This window comes from Podarcis liolepis, assembly GCF_965112155.1.
Source record: "Podarcis liolepis genome assembly, chromosome: 17".
Taxonomy (NCBI): domain Eukaryota; kingdom Metazoa; phylum Chordata; class Lepidosauria; order Squamata; family Lacertidae; genus Podarcis; species Podarcis liolepis.
In genome coordinates, this window is record NC_139571.1 from 28,730,442 (window position 1) to 28,747,669 (window position 17,228).

The window sequence follows — 17,228 nt, forward strand, 5'->3', positions numbered from 1 at the left end:
CAATTTAATCAGTGCAAATGAAACAAAACTAGTTTAGCATTGCTGGTTCAGGGTTTGGGGATTGCGCCCTAGTATAGTGTGGCTAAAAGACTCAGCTATGGATTGGGAAGTTCCAGTTGTCACTTCTGCCATTAACTCACGACGAGACCTTAAGCAAGCCTGTTCAGCCTCTCTATTTGTACTATGAGGAATAATACTGAATTGCCTTGCAGAGTTGCTTTCGGGATTACAACTAGATAACGGTTCTGAAACATTTTCAACACTTGAAGGTGCTATACAAATGCAACATATACCGTACTTTTCTGTGTATAAGACTAGGGTTTTTTTTACTGAAAAAATTGTTTAAAATCGGGGGTCCTCTTATACATGGGTAGTTCCTGGGGGGGACGGGACGTGGGATTGGTTGATGCCGCAAGCCGGAGATGGTCTGTAGCGTCTTATTGGCGTCTGTGGCAAGGGGTGGTGTTGATTGGATGTTGCTGTGGCAATTGGGTGGGCAATAGGTGATAGACGTTAGGAGGCTGTTGCGACGCACACGAGTGTCAGCGTCGGCCAGGCGGGTGAGTGGCTATTGACAAAAAAACAACCCCCCCCAACCCTTCAACAACTCTGTGCAATCTCCCCCCATTTTTTTTATTTTTTTTATTTTTAGTCCCCCAAAATAGGGGGCGTGTGTTATACACGGAAAAGTATGGTAATTATTATTTAGTAAAACAGGACCTCTTCAATGAAAAATATCAGTAACTGCCAGATAATCCTTTGTAAGATGCCTTATTCTCCTGGCCTGGCTAATTCACCATTGATGATGGACACCCTTCAGCATTGCCCAGAAACCTCTCCAACACAGAGATTCTGTGGCAGATACATAGCAATTTTTACGTGCAGAAGGGATGATCTGAAAGTAAGAAGTTTGCAAAGCAACACTGGAGAGCACCAGATTTTTATTTGTTCTCCTGGTTTTTATATTTTCAGGCCACTTCCACGGTCCCATATAGGCCTGTAAAAGCCTGTGGCAATATATTCTCAAATAAAGTTGTGAAGCAGATCTCGTTCAGAGGGATTATCTCTGAGCTCTAAAGAGTAGCCGTTTTCCCAGTGAATAAGCCTTTTGTAACTTACGCATGTGATGTTTATGTACTCTGAACGTTTCATGTTTGCCAGAAGAATAGCAGTGACCTTTTTCAAAGCGACACACACAGAGATGTATGCTCAGACTCCCACTGTGATTTTGTGTATTTCACACAGCCTAGCAACTTCCACGTTAACTGCAAGACAAAGCGCAGTCTGGTTTTGCCTCTGCGTTTTGTCCTCTGCTGGATTTATCTGCCCCCACCCCCGTCTCCCTCTTCAATATTAAACCTGATTATGGAAGAAAATGGCACATATACCAATATGAATTTAGATGGAGGTCAGTGGAGAGATGCAGTGAAAAATAGAAAGGGCAAGAAGGAATAATTACACCCCACCCACCCACCTGTAGACCTCCTAGGTGGGACTCCATCAAATTTATAAGAAGTAAGAGTTTCTGTTGCAACTTCTTCACTGCCTGAGTTTCCTAACTCTACTCCATACCTTTTAAATATGATAATTCTGGACCTAAGGAGATCAGTTGCAGAGGGAGGAGAGCTGCCTTGGAAAAATTAATCCACTTTTACCAGAAAAATATTATTCACAAGTGAGGGGGAATAAGGTCTTGTAATGATGAGCATGATCTAAAGTTGAACATAATATGCAGTGCTATTTTTTTTCTAGGACAAAGAGGTGCCAGAATTCACCACGAACTTCTCCCTTGCTCTCTTAGAATGGCAATTGTGCCCACCTGAGAGGTGCTGGAACTGAGTTAAGTTCTGGCAAGTTCCAGCTGAGGGGGAAAAGCCCTAATAATATGTGAGAAGGATTGGGGGCTCAGGGACACAACGTTAGGGACAAAGGCTTTAGTCTGACCATACCTCAGTATACCGTATTTTTTGCTCTATAAGACTCACTTTTTCCCTCCTAAAAAGTAAGGGGAAATGTGTGTGTGGCTTATGGAGCAAATGCATGCTGTGCAGCTATCCCAGAAGCCAGAACAGCAAGAGGGATGGCTGCGCAGCCATCCCTCTTGCTGTTCTGGCTTCTGGGATTCAGAATACTTTTTTTCTTGTTTTCTTCCTCCAAAAACTTGGTGCGTCTTATGGTCTGGTGCGTCTTATAGAGTGAGAAATACGGTAGTTAGAGTATTAGATTTTTAATCTCGGGGTTGTGGGTTTGATCCTGATGTTGGGCAAACAATTCCTGCATTGCAGGGGGTTGGACTGAATGACTTAGTGGTTTCTTCCAGTTCTACCATTCTATGATTCTATTAACAGAGTCTGCAATCTTCACCAGGGTTCAATCTTTCAGGCAAAATGCAAGATGTGTACTCTGCTTTAGAATGGAACAACCAGAGAGGGCTTGCTCTGCAGTAGTGTCCCAATGATGGGATGCCCTCTCCTTTGACTGCAAATTGGTACCTGCTCTTTTGAGTTCTTGGCAACAGGTGAAAACCTATTTATTCCACCTGGCCTCTAGAGTGACTTAATTACCTGAGCCTTGTTCTGATTGCTCAGCTGCTGTTCCTGCATTATGACATTATTTCCTCCTTTTATCTCTGTAAATGTGATTGTATTCTTTGTGCTTTTAATATTTTGACTTTATCCCACTCCGATACCATGTATGAATAAGGGCAGGCTAATTTTTCAACAAACAAAACAAAACAAAACAAAACAAAAAACAATAAGTTCAAAGGGCATTTGGAGAAATTAATTATGGATAGATCTCTGAATAAACCTATTGGAAACACCAGGTGTTGCTGCAAACACGTTTGCGTTATTTTCAGCAGGCTGGGTCTCTCTGAACCCACAAGAGAACATTTTATATCCTAATACTTTATGGATCAAAAGAATTCTGCTGATGTTGCCAGTCAGGTTGTTACATTACTAACTATGGACAGAGCAGATTTGGGGAACTGCAATCCCCCCCTTGTTTTTCCTCATTGGCACCTATATATCTGGCTAGTTTACTAATTTAGATGGGCTTATGCATAAATCCCTTTTCTCTCTCCAAAAAAAGGGAGGAGAGGAATGTTTGCTCTGTGTTATTGACAATGCTACACTATAGTTGTTTAATACTTCATAGCAACAATAACATAGCATTGTCACCAATACAGAGCGAACCTGCTTACAGCATTTCACAGGTGGAAAAAGAGAAACTCCTTTATGTTGCAGCCCTGTTTTCACACCAAGCTATACCGTATTTTTCGCTCTATAACGTGCACCAGACCATAACACGCACGTAGTTTTTAGAGGAGGAAAACAAGAAAAAAAAATATTCTAAACAAAATAGTGGATTTATGATTTTTGTGGTTCATGCTGTGGCCACAGACATGTGATCTGACAGTGAGTTTGGAGTAGCCCAATGCAAAAATCCTGAGGATCCATGTGGATCCATGATTTGTAACCACGGAGGAGGGAAGGAAGGGGAACCATGGATCCTCTGCTCACAACTGCAACAGATCCCCCCCGCCACCTGCAGGCATTCGCTCCATAACACGCACAGACATTTCCCCTTACTTTCTAGGAGGAAAAAAGTGAGTGTTATGGTGCAAAAAATACGGTAGTGCCTGAACCTATTCCCACGTTTGCTGAATGTACTACTACAACTTCTACATGCAGTATTCATTTACTCTGCTATAGCTTGCTCTGGAGTGATTTAAAAGTGAATAGAGTTTTAACCTGATTTAAAAGTGAAATTTTGTTCTGTTTGTTAAAGATTCACTAGAACAGACTTCTCCATCCTGGTGCCCTTCAGATGCTTCATACTGCCTGGAACTTATGGGATTTGTGCTACGAAACATCTGAAGGACACCAGGTTGGGGAAGGCTCTACCACAACAACATGCTTTGCTACAATACATTATCAACAGTTCAAAATGAACTGTACCAGCTGCAGCTAGTAATTGGCAGAATTTTGTGAGTTTGCTCTGTCCTGCAATTTCCCACTCCCGAATTCCTGCTTAACGCTTGGAGAGTTTCCAAAACATAATTCTGAAATTGGAGGATGGGCAATTTGCTGCAACTTTCTGTTCCTTCCACTGTTCCACTGGGATCTTTCCCTCCCCCTTCTGTTACTCATATGCATTGATAAATCAATGTATGTATGCTTGAATCAAGATTATTTTTGCTTAATGCATTATTGATCTACACAAGTGCATGGCTACCATAGAAGAGAAATATATATATACAAAATAACTGAAGAAACCAAAAGCTGTGGCCAACTGTATGCTTGAATTCCAGAATTAAATTCAGAATTGCAGGAACACCCTATGCAAAAGAATCTTGATAGAATTGTTATTTCCATGCGATTAAAATAAAAAATGTTCACAAGCATATTGGTGATTCAAAGGAAGAGAAAGGCACTGAATTGAAGTGGTGAGAGCTTCGGGAAACTTCATTTGAATAGCACCTTGGAAATTTGTATTGCTCTAGTTCTGTTTATGAAAGCAAAACAGATAATGATCTGGTGATAAATTTAGGATTCATTCAGAAACATCATTAGCTGCTGCTTATGAAAGGACAGTCACTTCATAGTCCCCAGGCTGCAATCCTGACCTCACTGATGTGGAAATAAGCCTCACTGAATTCAATAAGACTAACTTTTAATAAAGTACACAGGATTAGGATTGCACAATTAATGCATATGCACAAGAGATAAGGCACGTCTGTTTCCTTTGGCCTCTCCTAACAAAGGAAAAGCAGAGACATCACCTTGCCAACAAAGGTCCGCATAGTTAAAGCTATGGTTTTCCCAGTAGTGATGTATGGAAGTGAGAGCTGGACCATAAAGAAGGCTGATCGCCAAAGAATTGATGCTTTTGAATTATGGTGCTGGAGGAGACTCTTGAGAGTCCCATGGACTGCAAGAAGATCAAACCTATCCATTCTGAAGCAAATCAGCCCTGAGTGCTCACTGGAAGGACAGATCCTGAAGCTGAGGCTCCAATACTTTGGCCACCTCATGAGAAGAGAAGACTCCCTGGAAAAGACCCTGATGTTGGGAAAGATTGAGGGCACAAGGAGAAGGGGACGACAGAGGACGAGATGATTGGAGAGTGTTCTCAAAGCTACGAACATGAGTTTGACCAAACTGCGGGAGGCAGTGGAAGACAGGAGTGCCTGGCGTGCTCTGGTCCATGGGGTCATGAAGAGTCGGACACGACTAAACCACTAAACAACAACAACAAAGAGTCTGAAAAGATGCCCCTGAGAACAGGCTCGGTCTCTACGAAGAAACACTGTTGTATAACTATTACAAGAGCCACAGATTGTCTAGGGTTTCCCCCGAAAAGTTAATCTCATACTGGTTACCATTGTACTTTTAAATCTTCACATGATTGTGGGTTATTGCTTCTGTATTTCCCCCCTCTGTGTATGTTCAATTTTTATTGTATTTTTCGTTCAATTTTTATTGAACATACCTTCTCGCTAGAAGGTACCACCCTGTGGAACACCCTCCTATCAGATGCCAAAGAGATAAACAACCACCTGACGTTTAGAGGACACCTGAAGGCATTTAGAAGACATCTTTAGGGAATGACTAATGTTTTAATGTATTTTTAATCTTTGTTGGAAGGGGAAACCCAGCCAGATGGGAGGGGTAGAAATAATTTCTTCTTCTTCTTCTTCTTCTTCTTCTTCTTCTTCTTCTTCTTCTTCTTCTTCTTCCAACCTGGACCCTAAAGTATGGTATCATTTTTAGTGTCACAGCTACAGATCTCAGGAAGATGCTAGTCTATTCAAGTTTAGTGAACCTGGCACAACAGCACAAGAGCAGTCCTGAGGAATTGGACAGAAAATGGATTTCGGCCGAGTGAATAATAAAGGGTTCATGAACATGACTATCTTTGTCCTAATACATACAGAAGCATATTGCTTCAAAAGTAAAGATGTAAAAATCTAAGACACTGCATAGTGAAAATAATACTGTACTGTATACTGAAAAGTGAAGATTATATTTATAATCGCCGCCCAATGTGTTCTTTGGTTTTGCAACGTATCCAGAAGATACACTGTTATCCTCAGGTAATTAAAAATGCCTTTCCATATATTGTTAATAATTCCATTCAACCACCTACTCTCTAATTAGGTCACCTGCTTTACCGGGTTTATTCATCTTTTATAATTGTGAGAATAAATTGTGGCTAAAATTAGTTGCACAACCTATTTATGGCCTTATCATATGAGCTGCCATATGGGCTTAAGAAATCTGCAGGTCGAGAAAGCAAAGTCTCTACAGAGAAGAACCATTTCAACAAAACGCCTCCACTGCCACTTCACACAGGGCCAGTGTGTCTGTTGCACAATCCTTTGCATAAGTAGTTGGAAATACCTCTCATGGTGTTCAGTACGGCTTATTCCCAGGTAAGTGTTACACAGCGTTAGGCAACTATAACATAATTTCTTCTTCCAGCTAGAATCATTATACAAGCATGTAGCTCCCGAATGTCTTATGCAAGACATACATGCCTTGTCTTGACACTGAAATGAACCTATTCTGATTTTTCTTGCATCTATGATATGTTATAAGAAAAAGCTGCTCTTTTTCCTTTATGGAGTACCCAAGAATCCTCTTTTTAGGTTCCCTATCGGCAGTAGAAAATATCAGAGGCCAACTAGAGAATATTGAGAAGCAAGGCAGCTAGTAAGCCTGATCTTTATTAAAGCTGTTGCAACAGGGTACTCACAACCACATGCAGCAGGGAGGAGGGACCCAGAACAAAGGTATGCCCGCCCTTATATAGACTTTTAAAATTTCCCACCCTCAAACTCCAGACCACCCCCAGAAACATCATACATACATCACAGAAGGAGTATAGCCCAAGACCACCCCCCCAGATACATCACACCTACATCACAGAAAAGGTGGTCTACAACAGAAATCTGAGTGCGTTGTTTATCTCCTGTCTGGCAAGTTACCTGATTGCATTATCTGGGTTTTGGCCACTCTTGTTATTATAACTACTTAATTCCTGAATCTAGGTCACAGGTCACAGGCTCACACCCTGTTCAATCTTGAATGTGCCCTTAAGACAGGATTTGTGAGGAAAAAGACAATGGGGAGGTTTCCCACTTTGACCTTAAAATTCTTATAACAGATACTTTTGCACGTGTTACTCTGCAAGTAGAGCTGATGATGTATGAGCCTTTCCCTGTTTAGGGAACATTGATATAACACAAGGGATGTGGTGGGGACCCATCTGAAGCAAAGAACAGCATCTCTGGTACTTTAATTAACTGTTTATGCTGCTTTCCCCCTGGAGAGATGCAAGCTCTCTGGAGGTAATCCCAGTGTAACCCTCATTTGTATTTAGGGATGTTACAGAATTCAAAATTATTAATTATTTTTAAAAAAATCTTTTTAAACCTTGCCACTTCATGCCCTGTGTCTCCTGTTAATAAAGGGGTTGATTGCGTTGTGGTATTTCAACTGCTTTCCCCTTATGGGCTCAAGTGTTTGTGGCTTATTAGAATCTCTGTTATAAACACTACACACCCACAGTGCTGGGGTACGTGTGTCTAAATTATCCAGACACGTATAAACTATTTGGTTTTGCTTTATCAATAATACTTCAGGAGAATGTTTTTGTAAGAAATGAGGTTCTGGGATGCATATTTTGATAAAAGTGCCATGGAAGCCAGCACAAATAGACTACCATGGGCAGCAAAAATGGAAGGAAGGAAGGAAGGAAGGAAGGAAGGAAGGAAGGAAGGAAGGAAGGAAGGAAGGAAGGAGTATCATCACAAAAAGTACTGCTTCTGGGGGAGGATTTGTCTCAACTAGGGAGACTTTTCAGGCCTTTGCAGTGGTTTAAATCAATCAACCCACCACTCACTTCAGTGATTATTTATATTGTTACAGGCCATCCCCAAATTCCAGGGGACTTGGCATTTTGTGTTTTCTTTTTTTAATATTTCATCTTCATTTTTTAAACAATGTTCTTATACATTCACATCATTTTCAATCTACCTAGATCCCTTGAACTTCCCCCCCAGCCCAGCCCACCCGGTTTCCAATTTCCCCCTATATATTTTTTTGCATCTAATTACATTTTTCTAATCCATTTGATCTCCTTTTTTACCTTGACTCATATTACATTATAAGTGTTACAACAATCCTGGTAACGTTTTTAAGTATGCACAGTGGTCTTTCAGATATTCTATAAACTCTTCCCACTCTTGACTGAATTTCTTATCATCTTGGTGTCTGATCCTCAAGGTCATCTTTGTCATTTCGGCATAGTCCAGTATTGTGGTTATCCATTCTTCTTCAGTTGGGACTTTCTCTTCCTTCCACTTCTGGGCAAGTAGCATTATTGCGGCTGTTGTTGCATACATAGTCTTTGTGAAACTTTTGGTATTTAATCTCCTGTTAACCCTAGTAAGAAGGCTTTTGGTTTTTGATAAAAGTTATCTTAAACATTTTTTTCCAATTCATTATATATCATTTCCCAGAAGTCTTTTACTATTTTACATGTCCACCACATGTGGTAAAAAGTACCTTCTTTATCTTTACACTTCCAACATAAGTTGGAGGTGTTTTTATACATTTTTGCTAAGTTTACTGGAGTCAAATACCAACAGTACATCATTTTCATGTAGTTTTCTTTCAGTCAAACTGTAAATTTTAAGTCCTCTTTCCATAACTTCTCCCATAAGTTAAATTGGATATTATAACCCACATTTTTTGCCCCGTCAGGGTTTGTGTTTTCTTGGGGAAAATGAGGCACAGTAGAGACTGGTGTCTTTATGAAATGTGGTTTATTCACACATATTTACACCTGAGTTAGCCAGGATAGCTCAGTCAGTAGAGCATGAGACTCTTAATCCCAGGGTTGTGGAATCTAACCTTCTACGCCTACAATTCTATGATTCTATGATGTTTGATACAATGTGCTAATAAAATGGGAGAGAACTTCAGACAGAGACAGCCTGTTTCTACAATCCAGAAATAGCAGTCAGATTTTACTTTGATGCAAGAAATTTAGGTGGCATTCCCAAACACAGTTACTCGGGAGTAGGTCCTGTCAAGCTCAAATACCTCTTCCAAAATTAATATTTGCTTTTTGAGGGGGAGGGACCCTGGAGCCAACAGGGGACAACACCCCACTCCCATCGATGGCTGCAGGGAAGAAATGCTCCTTCGACCCTTGGCAGGGAAGAAAATGATTATTTCCCCTTCCACCACTGCTCTGGTCCCTCATTAATTATTGCCCACCCAAAATCAATTTGCATTTTTAAAATATAAATGGCAAAGATGCACTTAATACCACATTGTTAGAAAATTGTAGCATGCGCACACATAGCAGACTCACACTCCACAGAAAACCAATTATTCACCTTTCAAAATTCAGCAAATATCCCCTGAGAAAAAACACACTTTCTTTTAGTACACAGAACAATCCCAAAAGCCAACCTGGCGCTCCTAATTAATGACTCTAAATATTTCCCCTGCAGAAGGAAATATCTTGGAGAAACCTTTCCCCATAGTTCTTTCACTTACAAATCCTTCAAATCCTGTGACCTGGATTCAAGAACTGAAGAAGAATTTGGATTTGATATTCCGCTTTATCACTACCTGAAGGAGTCTCAAAGCGGCTGACATTCTCCTTTCCCTTCCTCCCCCACAACAAACACTCTGTGAGGTGAAAACAAAAAATTCCTTCCAGTAGCACTTCTTCAGATACAGATTCAGATACAGATTCAGATACACTTCTTCAGATACAGATTCAGTGTATCTGAAGAAGTGTGCTTGCACACGAAAGCTCATAACAAGAACTAACTTAGTTGGTCTTTAAGGTGCTACTGGAAGGAATTTTTTTGTTTTGACTATGGCAGACCAACACGGCTACCTATCTGTAACTGGATCTGTGAGGTGAGTGAGGCTGAGAGACTTCCAAGAAGTGTGACTAGCCCAAGGTCACCCAGCAGCTGCATGCGGATGAGCGGAGAATCGAACCTGGTTCACCAGATTATGAGACTTAACCACTACACCACACTGGCTCTCTGACTGAAGTTATTGACTATCTCAAAAGAAGGGCTAGACTGCCCAGGCGAGACAGTCAAGTACAGTGGTACCTCGGGTTAAGTACTTAATTCGTTCCAGAGGTCTGTACTTAACCTGAAACTGTTCTTAACCTGAAGCACCACTTTAGCTAATGGGGCCTCCTGCTGCCGGAGCACAATTTCTGTTCTCATCCTGAAGCAAAGTTCTTAACCTGAAGCACTATTTCTGGGTTAGCGGAGTCTGTAACCTGAAGCGTATGTAACCCGAGGTACCACTGTAAAACATTATCAGGGTTCTTGGGAGATAGGAGAGAAGCAGCACTCTCCAATTTCTGTCGTGGACTGCCTCTTTCTGTGATGTATGGATGATGCTTTTTGGGTAGTCTTTGCCTAAGGGGCCAGGCAATTTCTAAAGTCTTTAAAAGTTATTGCACACCTTTGTCCTGGGTCCTTGCCTCCTTGCAAGGGGAGGGGGGCTCTATTGCAACAGAAAAATAAAGATCTGCCTTATTTTCCCTGGATCCCTGCCGCCACCCATTCTTCTCTGACCGATAATTCACTGGGGGTACACAAACTGAGTCCTTTGATGGGGAGCTGGGCTGCAAAAGCCAACCCCATTTTGCAGTTTGGCCCTTAGATGCATAGCTGTCAACTTTCCCCCTTTTTAAAGGGAAATTTCCCTTATTCCTCGCAAGAAAAGGGAAAAGTTGACAGCTATGAACTTAGATGCGTGCCTTTAGAGAAGAATCTGCCACCCACGCTTGATGTTTTCCTGGAGAGAAGCAGGAACCTACTACGAAGCGTGGAGGGAGTCTGACGCTATGGAAATCTCCTGCAATTTCTACGGGATCCAGCAAGCTGCAGCCGTGCCTCAGAAAATACTCTCCCCTGATCGAGAAACAACTGGGTTGGGGGCGGAGGACGACAGGAGCCCAGCGCGTCACTTCGGCTCTCTCTCTCTCTCTCCCCTCCGCCACGCTTTTCCTAGTTCCCAAACAACAACAATTACACACCAACAAGACAAACGAGAGATCTGTCGATTTAGTGATGGAAAATATCCCCCTTGCTGCTGCTTTCTGCGCTGCTTCTGCACACAGAGAGCGCGGAGAGAGCTCTTCCCGCCCGGCTCTTTTCCCGAAGGCGGACATTTGCTTCGACATTGTATTGAACGTGCTGCTTATTGCCTCGCCGTTGAATAACACGCTCCCTCCCTCCTCTCTCCCGCTCCTCCATCTTCCTCCCTCTCCCTCTTCAGGGAGATTAGGCGCCCCTCTCTGCGCTATGAGAAGGCGGGAGACGACGCTCCCCGGATAGCAACGATAATAAAGGCGTACTGTTCTTGTGCTGTGTTACAATTCTCCACAGTCGCTCCCTTGAAACTGCGTTGTTGGGACTTCGCTCGCCATTGACCAGGATATCCTATGAAATAAACGCCGAAGAAGAATCCAAAATGAAGGAAACGAGGAGGAGAGCGCCCATTCTGGACTCTCTCTGAATGACCCGTGTCTTTTAACACACATATATGCCGTGTTATATGTGCCTGGGAAGCGGATGACACCCCCACCCCCACGGTGCTGACACGTATTATTTCGCAATGCTCACGTTCTCAAAGCAAGTGCTTTGGGATTCGCGACACGTCTAGCCTGCCTTATCTCGGCGCAAATCAACGCCTTAAAAAAAATCGCTTGCAGGGTTTCTGCCGTTTTTAATAGGATGCGAAAATTTGTCGAGACCGGTGCAGTTATGGCAGAACTAGTTATGGCAACGATATTCTCTCATCTGCTCCTCGTTTCCCTCTCAGCAGGGTGGGGGGGGGAAACGTGGCGGGTGGGGGGCACGGTTACAGCACACCCCTACATATGCATAAAAGGCTTTGAAGATGCGCGCACTGGCTTTCGCTTGCGTATCTCTTTATGGATATATATATAACATGTTATATATATATATATAAAACATACTCGGCGTCTATGTATTGATCCGACAGATGTTGCATATTACACCGTATGCACTAACGCTGTGTCGAGACGCCAAGTGTATCGACTGACTGTACTCCTATAGATGGCTGTATAGTGAGTGTATAGTGGCGGGAGAAACCCAGCCAGATGGGCGGGGTAATAATAATAATAATAATAGGGGTTTGGCACACAAACGCCCCGAATATAGTACGGTGGCGGCGATGCCTTCCCCGCCACTCCTAGATTATCCATCACCATCTCTTTGTAGCTGAGGGCTTGAGGGAGGGATATATAGCATGGAGGTCTCCGCCTGTGTTTCTGTGTGTTGGGGCAGCGGGAGGCGGCGGCGGCAGGGGCTGGCGACGCGTGTGTAACCGGGCTGGGTGTGTGTGACTTCCTGTGGTATATTTATGGCCAGGGCTTCGATTTCCGGTAGCTGATACGAGCCCTCTCTGCTCGCACGGAGCGTTTAATAATATCGCTGAGGGGGAAGGAGGAGGGAAAGCTTTCTGCACACACATACACATACACACACGCGCGCGCGCGCCCGCACAGTATGAGGTGAGGAGGAGGAAGACCGAGCGCGGGGATGAAAGACACCTCAGGCACGCACACACACACACACACACACACACAAAACACACTCCCCTTCCTAGTCCGAACAATATATGACGGTCAGGAGCGCAACCGCGCCATTCAATATCACGAATAGAGCACCGGCTCCTCCCGCCCCTCGCGACACGCGCGCCCCGCATTCCTATGGACAGGCACGTGCAGGTAGGTGGATAGGAGACCCGCGGCGAGGGGGGGGAGTGTTGGAGTTGGAGAGGGGGGCAAGCAGAAGCGAAATGGCGCGAGTCAGTAGAAGGGGCGCGTATGTTCTATTCTCTCTCGCGCGCGCACATTGCGAAAGGGGGGCTGGCCGCTCCGGAGTACTTTTGACAACTGAGGGGACCTGAGAGGGGGAAAGTCTTCTTCTCGCTCTGGCGTTTTGGCGGGAGGGGGCGGGAAGGCGGCTAGCGTTCAGTCGAGAGAGGTGTGTGTGTGTGCGTGCGTGTGTGAGAGAGAGATACGGCAGTTATTGAATGGAGGAAGGAGGCGATATGGGTGAGGAGCGTCTCTCCCCCCCCCAACCCCCCCCAAACAAACAAATAAACACTGTGTCTCTGCTGTGGCCTCTTTGGAAAGCTCGCGCTCTCGACCCCGCACTTAACGAGGGGGCTTGTATTGACCGGCATTTATTGCGCGAGCAAGTTTATTAGAGCATGAAAGGAACGAAGCGCTTGGCTCTCTTTCCTCCTCCTCTAGCGAAGGGGGGAAAGCAGAGGCTTCGAAGACGCGAGTCGAGAGATGGCTGAATTCAGAAGTGGGCGCGGAGCGCGCGAGGCAGGACGGGCAGGTGTGTCGCGGGGGTCGTGGGGAAAGCGCGTTTTCTGTGGGGTTGGAGGGAACGGGGCCGCGCGCGTTCGGGGAGGAAGCGTCGCTGTACGTGGCTGGAGTGGAGTATGGCGTGGGGTCTTCAGTTATTAGCGGGCGCGTTATCAGCCTGGATAGCGCAGTTGGCTCGAGCAGGGTGCTGGTGACTCCAAGGTCTAAGGTTCGATCCCCGTATGGGACAACTGCGCATTTCTTCGTTGCAGCGGGTTGGACTAGATGATCCTCAGGTTCATGTACCAATCCTATGTTCTATATAGTATTTAGTAAGAAAGCTGGGGCAAGGTGTGGCGGGACAGGAGGATGAAGTGTCTCTCTTTGAGGCAAGCGGCGCCCTGCTATACATGCCTACTCAGAAGTAAGAGCCATCGAGCTCAACCTCTCTTGCACCCAGGTAAGTGGGTGAAAGACTCTTCCCACTCGGAAAGAGCTCACCCCCTTCTTCTGTTTAATACGGATCCGCACTAGCACACGAGAATCGTTATGCCCTGGTCGTGGAATTTCGTCGTGCAGAAATCAGCCTTTCTTTACTTTGACCTAAAAAGACGAAAAGGAGAGGTGGGGGGCAAGAAGAGCTCCAAGGAAAAGCTTTCTGCTTTGTTAAGTGGGGGGGGGGGATACTTCATTTCTCTATAGAGTCTCTAGTTGGTTGGAAGTTTTCTCTCTCGCGCGCTTCTCTTCCCGGTTGTCGCACGTTTGCTTGCGGCTTGTTCCCTAACAGTAGAAAGGCTGTAGAAAGGTGTCTCTCTTTGATTTTGGTAGCAAATGCATTCATTACAGTCCTCTAAAGCACAATTCTATAAACACATTGAACTCCCTGAAGCTTACTTCTGAGTGGGCATGTACAGAATTACGGCGTTCATGGCAGAAGTCAAAGCCAGGCACGGCTAGCAGAACTAAAGGCTTAGAGTCCTAGCAAGAAGTTCAAGGGAGAAAATGCTTTCCTTCTCTCTCTCTCTCTCTCTCTCTCTCTCTCTGCTTCACATTTACTTTCCCTGCAACAGAAGGGGAGCATGGAAAAGTATTAGCACCCTTCTCTCAGTAATTCTAAATTCCAGTTAGTTTTTCATCCCGAATTAAGGTGATATTCAAGTGACAAATACCGAAACCTCTGTTAACAGAGGCCCTGATGTTATCTCCTAGGATGCTTTCACTATTTTCTCACTCTCTTTATACATGGGCGTAGCTGGGGGGGGGCAGCTCCCCCATCAATAAAAATACATAGCTAACTGAGGTTCTGCCCCCCCACCAAACACCCATGTTGTCTTATCAACGTTTGCAGAACATTATATGTTGCATCCAGAGCATTCACTGAGCGTTCACCCTTAGTGTTTGCAGGGGCAAAAGTGGTTGTTAATTGAGCATGCATTCTGCTTTGTTTTGTGGGGAGGTTAGAGAATGTTGCCTCAGTCAAGTGTTATACCACACTTTCCGAGGCATTTCCCTGTCACTTTCCTTGTTGCAAGAAGTTGGACCATTTGGGGAAGTGATTTGTTGTGCAAGACCTCCAAATCAACTTTAGCTGCATAGCCTGATAAATGTTTTCTGATAAATTATTGAATCCCACCTGAAAATTGCAATGGTCCGGAAGTCCCCTCAGTCTGAAAAGTGATAGTTGGTAAACGTGTATGTAGTATATTCTCATATCTTTCTATGAAAGCTGATTAGCAGAATTTCACCTTCCCCCAAGATCCACATATTTTAGTCACCTTCGCTAACTCTGAAGTCATCTCTCTTTTGCCCAGAGTTTCTGGACCAGAGTTTCTGGTGAAATGGGCTCTTGTCCACAAAGTTTATGCCACAATAAACCTGTCTTTTAAGTTTCCACAGTAAGCTTTGTTGTTTTTATATAAGCTCTTGCTATCAGTGGCGTAGCGTGGGTTGTCAGCACCCGGGGCAAGGCAAGTAATTTGTGCCCCCTAACCTGTGGATTTGCTCCCCCTAACCCGTGGATTTGCGCCCCCTAACCCGTGGATTTGCGCCCCCTAACCCTAACCCCTAGATGTTGCGCCCGGTGCAGCCGGCCCCCCCTGCACCCCCCACGCTACGCCACTGCTTGCTATTGACTCTTAACAGTAAAGTTGCATTAGTAAGGAAAGAAAAAGAGTAGATGAAACAATGTATTTTCATCCACTTTGTGGCTCTCATTCTTGTGGGCTCTACATGGCTACAAATATTTGTATGTTTTTGAAGAAAAAAAGTATGAGTCATATTTACATTTTGGCCCTGATTCTGTATATCCTTTTGGATTAAAATTCAGGATCCTATTTAATGTGTTTGTTTACAATACAGAACTGTATTGCTTTAAATTATTAGGCTCTCTGAAGTGTAGTATAAAAGTAAAGCAGCTTACTGAACTGGTTGTCATACTTACATGCTAATTGCAAAGAGACAAGACTTTTAAAACTAGATATACAATATAAGTAATAGAAAAAAGTATGCAAATAACAGTTATGTTGTTTGGGTTGCTGTTTAATATCTTATGAGCCATGGATTTGTTATTTGGGACACTTTCTGGAACCTAGCCAAACAGGTATGTAAGAGATTTTGTTTGTTTAAAGCACAGTAGCTGAAGGATATGTGTGGCAAAATGTTATACCGAGAAATGGAGTCACTAGTCGTACCTTAGAAGTCTAATGGAATCCGTTCCGGAAGTCCGTTCGACTTCCAAAATGTTCAGAAACCAAAGTGCGGCTTCTAATTGGCTGCAGGAAGCCCTGCTAGACATTCAGCTTCCAAAAGAAAGTTTAACTTCCAGGTTTCAATTGTTCGGGAGCCAATTTGTTTGGGATCCAAGGCATTTGAGATCCAAGGTAGGTACGACTGTACTAGAATGTTGGATTCCAGCATCAGGGAGACCTATATTCAACTCCCCTGCCCCCATCAAATTCACTGCATGACCTTGGGCCATTGACTATAACCTTCTCCAGGTATTTTGTTTCCATGTTAACAAGTAAGGCAGGGATGAATGTGCTTGCTCTGACCCACATCACTGTCTCTCTTGGTGAAGATCCAAAGCAGGAGACAGTTGTACTCAAGGAGGCTCCTTATGTCAGATCGTCACCCTCCTCCAACTTGTGGAGGGCAACAGAGCTAGTGCATTCATTCTCACAACCTTCTTCGCGTCTTAACTGAATACGGAAACATTAATGCCTGAAGAAGACTTACATCTCAGCCTAATATGAGCCATAGGGTTGCTGCGAATATAATGTAAGGGGACATTATGCATGCTGCTCTGTTTTCCCTGAAGGAAGGGCAGGAAAAGAATATGACAAACTGAGTGAGTAGATTCTTCCATGATAAATAGAACACTTTCTTCATTTGGCATACACCTAGGGGTATACATTCGGTTGTTTCTTTTATTTGAACTCATATTGGCTCCTCCAAGCTTTGAGCAAGCAGCTCTTCAAGCCAACTTCCAGCATCACTGATTTGAAACTCTGGTAACTACATCTATATCTCACAACTTATTTCCCAGAACAGACAGCTGTAGAACATATGAGATACTGTCTTTTATTAGATTAACCAACCTGTCCAAAGACATATTAGAATTTTGAGTTTCACTGAATTCTTCATCAGGCAAAAAAGGGTATTCGGAGCATAAAAGTTTGGCTTAGCTCTTGGTTTAGACCTCTGTTTCTGAAGATTAAAGTTTAGCATGGCTAGAAATTAGATTACTTTTTGGCTAGTGATGGGCACCTTTTATGAGTTCTCAAATTACAAACTTGTAAGGTTCATGGAAAGTCCAAGTAAAACAGCAC

The 17,228-nt window shown here is 43.7% G+C and overlaps 1 protein-coding gene across 7 annotated transcripts in view; it reads left to right on the forward strand.

The window, feature by feature from the left end:
• The first annotated feature begins 12,465 nt into the window (after positions 1–12,465).
• The window catches only part of KIAA1958, a 70,599-nt gene continuing 65,836 nt past the window's right edge, over positions 12,466–17,228 (forward strand). For 2 of the 7 annotated variants that reach the window (XM_083481425.1, XM_083481426.1), the window contains exon 1: positions 12,471–12,810. The gene's annotated coding sequence lies outside the window, so the exon portion shown is untranslated. Of the gene's footprint in view, positions 12,811–13,341; positions 13,433–13,770; positions 13,862–17,228 lie in introns of those variants that run through there. The other 5 variants (XM_083481422.1, XM_083481427.1, XM_083481423.1 and 2 more) reach the window with 5 other exon arrangements.